General features: G+C 37.9%; 1 protein-coding gene across 3 annotated transcripts in view; it reads left to right on the top strand.

Annotated features, from left to right (window-relative positions):
- The first annotated feature begins 3,938 nt into the window (after window positions 1-3,938).
- The window catches only part of arm (armadillo), a 251,436-nt gene continuing 245,373 nt past the window's right edge, over window positions 3,939-10,001 (top strand). Inside the window, exon 1 of one of the 3 annotated variants that reach the window (XM_067141651.2) lies at window positions 3,939-4,207. The gene's annotated coding sequence lies outside the window, so the exon portion shown is untranslated. Of the gene's footprint in view, window positions 4,208-4,663; window positions 4,742-10,001 lie in introns of those variants that run through there. The other 2 variants (XM_067141649.2, XM_067141650.2) reach the window with 2 other exon arrangements.

The following is a 10,001-nucleotide window of genomic DNA, read 5'->3' as shown; positions in this document are numbered from 1 at the left end:
GCAGGTGAGGCCGCCTGGGCGAGGTACTGGTAATTCTCCCCAGTTGTATCCCCGACCAAGAGTCTGAAGCTCCAGGACACTGCCCTTGAGGCGGTAGAGCTGGGATCCCTCGCTGTGTCCGAGGGAAAAGCCGACCCTGGAGGGTAAACAGATGATGATGACGATGATGACCAGGGATGTTTCATAGAGTTGTTAGCTACCGTAATAAAATTATTAGTAGATATTCCTAATAACAGTAATAAATTATTTCATAGACAACATGACTAATAAAAGTTACTCATATTATTGGGATTGTTCCCATGAGTGTATTTTGACTCATAATCCATATTATTATTATTATTAGTGGCATAAAATCGTGAAGATCTGTAAAATGGTCGACTCTGGTTCAATAATGATGAGGAACGAGTGTAGGTATTCACTGTTCAATAAATGTTAGGCCAAAAACAGCCTCTACTGATATGTAACACACATATGAATACAATGAGAGATTTAGATTAGATTACAAAACTTTTGAGTATTTGCTTGATAGGATGGAATGAAGCATGACTTCAAAACAGCAGCTTCAAATTGCACTCCAAGGGTTCGTAGTGATACACAGTATCGCTGCTTTTCCTTAATGCAGATCTGCTCGGAGACTCCAGCTATCCTTCAGAATCTTGGCTTATAGGGCCTACCACCGGTAAACCAAAATGGTGGTAGGTAAGGGTTATTCTGCCCGAAGGCAGGTCCGAACCTCCGCAGAGGTATTCCTGAGCCGGAGTTTACGTGCGGTAGGGTGGCCAGTTCCTTTCCGTTCCTCCAGCGCGTGGCAACCCATCCGACTCCTGACCACGCCCAATGTTGCTTAACTTCGGAGATCTTACGGGATACGGTGTTTCGACACGGCTACGGCCGTTGGAAAATGGTGGTGGTGATGATTATTGTTTTAAGAGTAAGTACAACTAGGCAACCATCCTCTAAATGACACTAATCAGATAGAAAAATGGAAGGGATCAGACACTTCGAGAAATGAAGGCATCGGCCTAAGAAAGACAAGGACCACGGAGGGCGTGAAAATGAAAAATTCTGTTGGCCTCGCAACCTAATACCGCCAGGGTCAGAAAAAAAACAATATAATATAATATAATATAATATAATATAATATAATATAATATAATATAATATAATATAATATAATATAATAGATGAAAGTGAGGAGCCTGGCACAAGTAAGTGGAAGTAATGCTAGGACTCAGCTCAGGGCCCCATGCTCGCCAACCCACCTTCCCAAGTTGGGAGCCCCTGGAGTCACTTTTAGTTGCCTCTTACGACAGGCAGGGGATACCGTCGGTACCCCACCCACAGGGTGTAGTAAACCAAGATTTTGCTAATTCATCTCAACAGAGATTTTTGTTGATGATGCTTAGGGGCCGTATTTTTTGGTAATAACGATATGCACAAGTTTTTTTGATATCTTTTTTCTTGTCTATATATGACTTCCCAGGTACTAAAAATACCGTATTTTAGCTAAATGAATTCGCGAAATATCGCGAAATTTGATTTATTGCGCGAATTGCGCAAATAATCACTAAATATGCACCACTTGGCGCGAAAAATGCGAAATGGCACCGGAAAAACTCTCCAATAAACATGTAAATGCTTCTGAGAACTTGACTATCGTAGTTTCTTTCTCATTTGCTTGATAGCGCTGTATATTCTCCACACAAATGCACACAAAGCGGTACGCACTGTGTATCGAAAGTACGTGTGTTCAGTTCCGCGATCTCTAAGGCAGTCGATAAAAATCAGTATCTGTTATCGATTACAGCAAATAGCGTTGTGGTCGTAACAAGATACAAGACCGGTCGTAGATACAGCAGTGCGCAATGAGAGTTCGTTACTTACGAACATTTATCGGCAAATATTCAACATTTAAGTATAAAAATGCCGAAAACTGAAGTCATAACAGGTTTTTTGAGGGCCGAAGAATACAACAGTGAGGGGTTCTATGTATTTGATGCTGCAAGAAAGATTCTAATGTATCAATAGTGTACCGATGATATTCGTAAAGTTGAAACGTGCGATATACACTGCAGAGAATCAGAATGAAGCTAATTAACCCTCTACTGCATGAATTATTTTTCGTTTCCGTTTGATGAAGAAAATTTCAAGCTTTGATATTCAACATACGCTCAGTGTTTTAGATGTACCAGCAATTCTTAACTGGGCCTAATAGCTTAACACTCATATGTGGATTGCCATATTGGAATATATATACGATTTTTCACGATTTTACGCCAAGGTTTTAACATTCAAAGACCGAACATTACTGCCTACTGGCCATGGGTGCGTATTGCAAGGCGCAAGTATACTTGCACGACCGTAATGTCTTTGAGGTTGAGCCAGAGGTACTCCTGTAGCCTGTAGTAATATGATGGGGAGGGCCCGCGTAAAATAAACGGTGGTTTGAAAAATTATAGAGAGCAATTTGTAATAGACACAAAAAAAGCATTCCTGCAAGCCAACATTCCTCTAGAAAAATAGGACAATCCTGGCATGAGGAAGAGAATGAATATAAAAGGAAAGTATTAAATAATACTGTCTTTACTGTAAAATATGACGGTATTGGTAGGCCTATTGTAAATAGATCGCCTGTTCGCTTTAACCATCTGACCTACTCATCCCTGACCGGGGAAAAAGAGCATATCCATGAACATCTTCCAGAGCTATATGACTTTGCAAAATGCAATGAAAGCACATCTGGTTGAGGAAGTGAAAGAAGACAGTGTTAGCAAAGTTTTAGGAGGTTTTAATAAAATACCACAGTGAATTTGCATCCAAGTGTTCGCAAGCATTATGGTTTCCGACGTATGTGGTTAGCGAGAGAAGGTTCTCTACTCACACAAAGACACTTTCTGACTGTTGCACAACTCTGCATCCTGATGTTGAAATCATGCCTAGTTTGTACTTTGGAGACAAGTAGTTCAACGTCTAAAAATGTAGGGTATGTATAGATATATATCACAGGGTAGATCACCTAACTTCATTTCGAAGTATCAGTGATTTATATATATTTCTATAACAATTTGCATAGTTGGTTTTTCTAAGATTTAATAACACTGATACATTACAAGAGTTTACTTTAAAACCCCTTATCACAAAGTTAGTTACATTTACCCCATACGCTACTACAAGGAAGATTTCGCAGGAAACATCGATCAGTATAACAATTTATTTCACGAAATACCTACCGAAATAGTGTCAGTTTTAACACCGAAATCAACAGTTTTATTTCACCAAAAAATAAGGCCCCTAATGATGCTTGTTGTTTTAAGGGGCCTAACATCAAAGGTCATCGGCCCCACAGAGATTTTTAAGAGCGCATATAATTTTTAAAAGTAAAAAAAGAACAAACAGGGTTATTGTGTGCAAAATAGTTGACACTTTAACTCAATCACTTTCTGAAAAGAAATTTTCTTCTCTCATTTTATTTTCATTTCTTTTATCCATTCTGATATGTATCAATGTCACAACAACGAAAATATCAAGTGGGCCTATCGAATATATGGACGGTTAAGCACTAGCCTACTGCTATGAAGAAATAAAAACCAAGAACATAAGCAACAGATCGATTCTAACCTCCATTTGTATCAGCTCACTGATGAACTAATATTATGAGTGAAGATATTTTATTAGTCATGTGTAAATGTTTATGAAACAGCATTTGGTTAACTAATAATTAATTTTATGAGTTATAATATTATTAGGTAATGTTATTAGGTCCTGAAGGTTTGTTGATATTTTTAAATTTCCTCAGCTCCTAAACCCAGGACTGTTATTTGGAACACAGTGTTTTTTCGTAACAGGAACAGGTGGAACTGTTCCACAAAAATAACGACTTCGCTCATCTCTGTATGTTTCAGGCGTATGAACACAACGGCTTACCGATATTGGAGCATTTAGTAAGATGTAAGCTTCTTACCAGTCGAAATTTGAAGGGACTCGTATAAGTACATATTTTAGAACAAATGCATTGGGAAATATAGACGATTCACTGACTTTGGAGGCCGGTGAATATCCATTTTGCCGGTTTAGGAACTATTTTTTTAATACTTATCATACAGTGGTCGCCATTTTCGTGAGTTGGAAGGCAGTGAATTTACGAAGGGGTCCATAAATTTCGACTCATTTACCGATCTAGAAAATTTGTATGAGCTCTGGTATTCGGGTAAGTGTAAAACTGTTCCATTTTCCTTCTGTTGATATGAATAAGATGGGCGTATTAGTTTAGTTTTCCTTATTTTTTTGTTGTTTTGGGGTGTGGTGGTGGTGGTGGTGGATGAGGTCTTTCTGTCAAACTGGTTAAGATTTGTATTTGTTTACATGGATACTGACGTGTAGCCTACGTACAGGTGTTATTATATCAGCTAATCAGTCACTATCGTATTATTAAACGCATGTGCCATTTTCCTTATTGTACTTGATTCATTATGTGCTTAAAAGGTGGTTTTGCGAGGTAACTTACAATGGCTTCGATCGATGACTAACCATTAACCTCGCACCATGACTGATGTTCCAGTTTAGTGCGGCGCTAGATAATTACTAGCGTGGATTATATCCCTGATAAGCTCTTATTTCTTTAAACTCTCTTTCTGTTGTGGATGGCCATATATGGGGACGAAAACAGCGATTATATAGCCATTTCCTTGTGTCAATCAAAGACAAGGGAAGGGATACAGTAATAAGTAAAACGTATTTTATGGTGAGTGTGCTGGACTTGCACTAGACATCGAAACAGATACTGTATGCGATTCAGTAGTGAGGGCGTGGTCATTTTATGCTTGTCCAATATTGTTCTACTGTGCTTGAATTGAAACTCCCTGGTCTTGAATGTTTTGATATGTAAATCACCAGACATGGTAAATTGTGTGTGGTGTTCGAGTTTAGAGATTTAAACATATCCCTCATTGGCTCTTTAATTCTTGAACATTGTTGGTCTTGAAGTACTGAGATTTTGTAATAATTTATATGGTTTTTCATTAGGCCTATAATAATTTAGTAGAATTTTATTTAGATGGGTCCACAGTGAGTAGTCAGAGAGGTGAGGTCACATTTGAAAGTTAATTTTAACCAAAATATTCAGGATGACGAGCACAGATTCTGAGGATCCATGTAGGAAATCACCTTTATCTTTCTCCTTCACTTTTAAGTCTATAGAATATGTGGTGGACGTACAGTATGTATCAGCTCAGATATCATTGGTGTCCATGAGGAGATTTTTATTATAAGTAATAAAGTTTTAACAAATTATAAGTTCATAACTGGAACAACACACACGCATGTGTGCACACATAAGCATGATTCTGAAAACAGACTCTGGGTGGAGGAATATACATTGTAATAGAAGTATGAAGATGTGTATAAGAAGTGTCATTGAAATGTATCAAAATATTTTCGCTTGCTAGGTTGAATGAGTGGGTTATATTTCACACTATTATGGCAATGTGTCAGTAAGTACAGTGCAAAGAGAGTAAAATATGTGGTATATATAGATGACAGGGAGACCAGTTTCTAAGTGTTAAGTGTGGAACATCTATTCAGATTTTTTTTTTTAAGAACTGTGTGCTAAAGTACCTAATGTTGAATATTTATTTAGGATGTATTCACATTCTCTGTTACCTTTAATTTACTGGGAAAACTACTCTCCTCCTTACATTTCATTGCATGAGAAAAAAAGAGACTTTTCAAATTTGTAAACTGGTGCATTGTAGATTGAAGTTGGTTAGTGGCTTTTTGTATATTCTCTGCCCATACGTGTGTCCAGTTGATAATTTGCTTTATTGCACTATTTTAATAATCCTTTAAGTTATTTATTTTAAGAGATCTCTAAGTGCTGGAATTTTGCTACGCAAAGGGTTTTTTAACATGTTAGGGAATCTACTTTTGTGTCACAATGGAATTTGTCCAAAAATAAGAGGCTTAGGTGGAGGGAAGTATTATCGGCACACTTTGTAGCGATTGATTTACACCCTTGTGCTGAATCGGTAGACCTCGGCAATCTTCGAGATTCGTATTGGCAACCTTTGATACACAAACTATGAATCGTTTATGCATCGCTGTGTGACATCTGGAGTAGGCCCTACACTTTATGTACTAGTACTGTTGTTGTTTACACAGCAAAGCCAAAGTATAGAATTCGTGCTAGGAACAAGATTAACATCGAGAAATATTATATGATGTTATATAATGTGTGACGCAGTTGTTAGCTTAAGATAATAAAGGTTTAGAAAATTCATATCGATTGATCATATCGATTCAATTCAGATTTCATTTCCATTCATTTGGCAGTACTACCGGAACCGGGAGAGCTCCCCCCTTACTCCTCACACCCGTACACAAATCTATCGCTAAAAAGTGTGCCGATAATATATTGTTCAAGGAATGTGAAAGTGTGTACATTATGGCTTGTTCTTGAAAAATATTTGTATTTTTGCATGTGGTTTGCATGGTAAGATTACTAAAGCAAGTTCATTCTTTTAATAATAAGATTTCATGTAGTTGACCAAGTCTGTGTACAGTACAGCAAAAGAGTACCATTGCTCCTAGTACTTTAGCAACAGTTTATCCTGCACTCAGGTTTGTTTCTTTGTTATGTATTACCGAACTCATCTGTAGGTTCATTTTGTTATCATTTAGGTGCCTGCACTGCCAGTTGTTTTAGATTCTACGAAACATTTGAATTACTTGTAGTGTGTACACAGCGGAGCTCAATGCCATCTGTGAAGCTCTGTGGTACGCACTGTCCGATGAACACCGACACTTTTTTCTGTGTACTGACTCCTTGAGCTTGCTACAGTTTATTGGTACCTGTTTCCCTCGGCACCATCTGGTGCAGCGGATCCAGGACCTGCTGGCCGGGTGTTAGGATGCCGGCACCAAAATCACGTTTCTGTGGCTCCCAAGCCACATGAGTGTAGAGGGAAACGAGTTAGCAGATAAGGCTGCCAAGGAGGCAGTAACACTGCCCCCGTTGCCTTACAAGGTTGCAGCAAGTGGCAGGCCACTCCTCTTCCAAATAAGCTGAGAGCGGTAAAAGGTACAGTGGAGGTATGGAGGACTTCCCTTCGGGCCTCCCGGAGGGAAGCAGTGGTATTATATTGTCTTCGGATTGGCCACAGTGTCCTGACGCACTCCCATCTATTGAAAGGAGAACCCCCTCCGGTGTGTACTTGCAGTGATCATCTTACCGTGGTACACCTCCTCACGGAGTGCGTAGACCTGGTCGGTCTGCACCGTAGCCTAAAACTACTGGGTACAATCTCCCTCAATCTGCGCGATGGCGAGCAGTCAGCAGACCTTGTCATCTGTTTTATGAGGGATAGTAGTCTTTTTTATCGTGTGTAATAATGTCCTTTGTCTTAGTGTATTTGTGTTAACTGTGCTTTTATCCCTTTGACTCTATTTTAGTTTGTGTTTGCGTATTTTAATGTGTTATTTTAACTTCTGACATGAATATCTGTACTTCCAGGCAATGCCTTATTCCATTATCACCTCTATTTTCTGTACTTGTATTCAAAAATAAGGCATTGCGAATTAGATCCACTGATTGTTTTAATGTTATCATTTTTCATCACCATTTATTTTAAACTCTAGTCGGTGTATTTTAATATTTTCATTATCTTGTGTCCATTTCGTACAATTAGGGGCCAATGACCTTAGATGTTAGGCCCCTTTAAACAACAAGCATCATCATCATCAAACATTTGAATTCCGTTCCAGTGTTCAGTAAGTACTTCTAAAGTTAATACAAGAAAGAAATAAGTACTGCTGAGAACTTAGTTTCAACAATTATAACAGTGTTAGATAATGGTAGAGCACTGAAGATTTGGTCTTGGAATGTTCGTATGCGAATACTACAGCTACTGATAAACCTTATTGTGCTTGCTTTTACATTAAACTTTACTCATCCTTTTCTATATTGGTAAAAATATGTCTTTAAACATAGAACCTATAGGCCTACTCTGTAAATCAGTCACCACTTCAGAAGGCACTTGGCCTGGTGTGCACCTTGGCAAATCATGTGACCATGTGACCGCAGGCTTTCAGATAAAGGTTCATATCATAAAATGGTGGTAGAACATTTGATTGGCAAATGCCAGAGAGGCACGTTCTAGATTATCACATGTCAGTCAGCAAAATACTGCAAATGTAATGCACCTTAATGAAGCCAAATCCCCCAATGTAACCAATCTGAACAAAAAATTGTGAAAACAGAACCTAGATCCGGAGTAATACAACAGGAAAATTAGGAGCCTTAAAAGTGTACAACATAAAAGACCTTAGTTTGGAGCATATGACGAGATTTCACAATGTCTTAAGAACCTCCACACAGAAAGCTGCTCATGATAAGTATGTAAAATATACACTTTCTTCTAAGGGAAAAGGTGGGAAACCCTCTCTAATTTTTAGTGAAAGGAAAGCAACCAGTCATGGTGTCAGTGATAATGCCCAGAAAATGTGACATAATTACTTATAAATGATAATCTAGTTACGGTAAAGAAATTGAATGAGTGGTATGGTAATGCGTTTAATGAGCAGACCCAGCTTGACGATAGACAATGTTAAAGGTGAGACTGATTGTTCTCTTTCCCAAATAATCCTCAGAGGAATTGAGGAGAGAATTAACAACTTGAAGGGAAATAAGGCAAAAATGATTGACAATGTTGGTGGGGAGGTTCTGAAACTGGAAGATAAGAGCTATAATATGCTACTTGGAATTACTATTTAACCCTAGAACACTAACCCTTCTTAAATTTTACGACGGTAGGTAGCAGAACGTATAGTTTATTGCTTTCCGCGCATGCGTGCACGCTGCTATTTTGTGTAGTTGATTTTTTCGAGCAGTTATTGACTGTGGCATGTGCGATTGTTGATATCTTTGCTCATTCTTGTAATAATTGGGTGGGTGTCGTCATATTGACAAACGGTTAGTGATAGTGTGAACTTATAACTATGTTTCTTCATGCCCTTTTTTTACATTTATAGTTATTTTATTTATTTTCTTGGTAGTTTTGGTTTCTTTGCGATGTAAATAACCCACATTCATAATTATAAGGGTTTATTTGAATATGTTGTGTTATAAAATTCATTTCTTATAAAACGTGTTCATTTAATATTTTTTATGCGTCAAGTTTTCTATATTTAATAAATAATCACATAAAATTATTTAATATCTTCGTATTTTGATTCATGTTAAGTTTACGACACTATAGGAAATCTAAATAACCAAAATCTTGCCAAAAAGAAGCTGTTGCGTAGAAAATATAACAATTATAAATTGGAGTAGTCAAATTTACGAAGGATTAGTAATAATGTGTAGCGAAATAGGGTTATGGTAGTGTTCTAGGGTTAAGGGGAGGTTGTAAGCCCTATCTCTGCCATGTTAAATTTGTCAACTTCATGTCCCTTTTTCTCATTAAGTATTTAACCTATTGAAACAAAACCTCAGATATTTAGATCTACATTTTAAATGGTTGTTTTTGGAAACATATATACATACTTTACATACATTATCATTATAGACTCTTATGCCTTTCAGCGTTCAGTCTGCAAGCCTCTGAGAATTTACTAAACGTCGCCACAATCCTTGATTTGCAACTAGTGTTGTGGCCTCATTTAGTTCTGTACCTCTTATCTTTAAATCGTTACAAATCAAGTCTAACCATCGTAGTCTTGGTCTCCCTCTACTTCTCTTACACTCCATAGCAGAGTCCATTATTCTCCTAGCTAACCTATCCTCCTCCATTCGCATCACATGACCCCACCACTGAAGCCGGTTTATGCGTACAGCTTCATCAAGTTCATTCCTAAATTAGCCTTTATCTCCTCATTCTGAGTACCCTCCTGCCGTTGTTCCCACCTGTTTTGTACCAGCAATCATTCTTGCTGCTTTCATGTCTGTTACTTCTAACTTATGAATAAGATATCCTAAGTCCACCCAGCTTTCGCTCCCATGAAGCAAA

The sequence above is a fragment of the Anabrus simplex genome, chromosome 2, assembly GCF_040414725.1.
Source record: "Anabrus simplex isolate iqAnaSimp1 chromosome 2, ASM4041472v1, whole genome shotgun sequence".
Classification (NCBI taxonomy): Eukaryota; Metazoa; Arthropoda; class Insecta; order Orthoptera; family Tettigoniidae; genus Anabrus; species Anabrus simplex.
The sequence above is the reverse complement of the archived record's forward strand: the minus strand, read 5'-3'. Positions and strand labels throughout refer to the sequence as shown.